Raw genomic sequence first — 409 nt, 5'->3', positions numbered from 1 at the left:
GTCCTGCAGAGCGGGGTAAGGCTCGGACAGCGGGGCCGGGGGGTCCCCGGGAGGAGGGTAGGGAGGGCTGCGCGCCGGTACCGGGCGTCTTGCACACCGGGGCGACGTGGACACCAGCACCGGGGTGCTCCGGTGGTCGGGACAGAAGGGATGGAGACCGGGACCGAGGTGTCCCGAACGCCGGGGTGTGCTGGACGCGGGGGTAGGAAGGTTGAGAACAGGGATCGGTGTTCCGGGGTGTCCCGGGTAGCGGGACCGACGGGGAGAGCGGCGGGACCCGGGTGTCCCGGAGACCGGGACCGAGGATTCCCGAACGCTGGAGAGTGCTGGACGCAGGGGTAGGAAGAGTGAGAACCGGGATTGTTGTCTGATGGGCAGGGGCACCGGAGGGAAGGGAAGGGGGCGCGGG

The sequence above is a fragment of the Corvus brachyrhynchos genome, unplaced genomic scaffold (genome assembly GCF_000691975.1).
Source record: "Corvus brachyrhynchos isolate BGI_N302 unplaced genomic scaffold, ASM69197v1 scaffold30, whole genome shotgun sequence".
Classification (NCBI taxonomy): domain Eukaryota; kingdom Metazoa; phylum Chordata; class Aves; order Passeriformes; family Corvidae; genus Corvus; species Corvus brachyrhynchos.
This window is presented reverse-complemented; position numbering follows the sequence as displayed.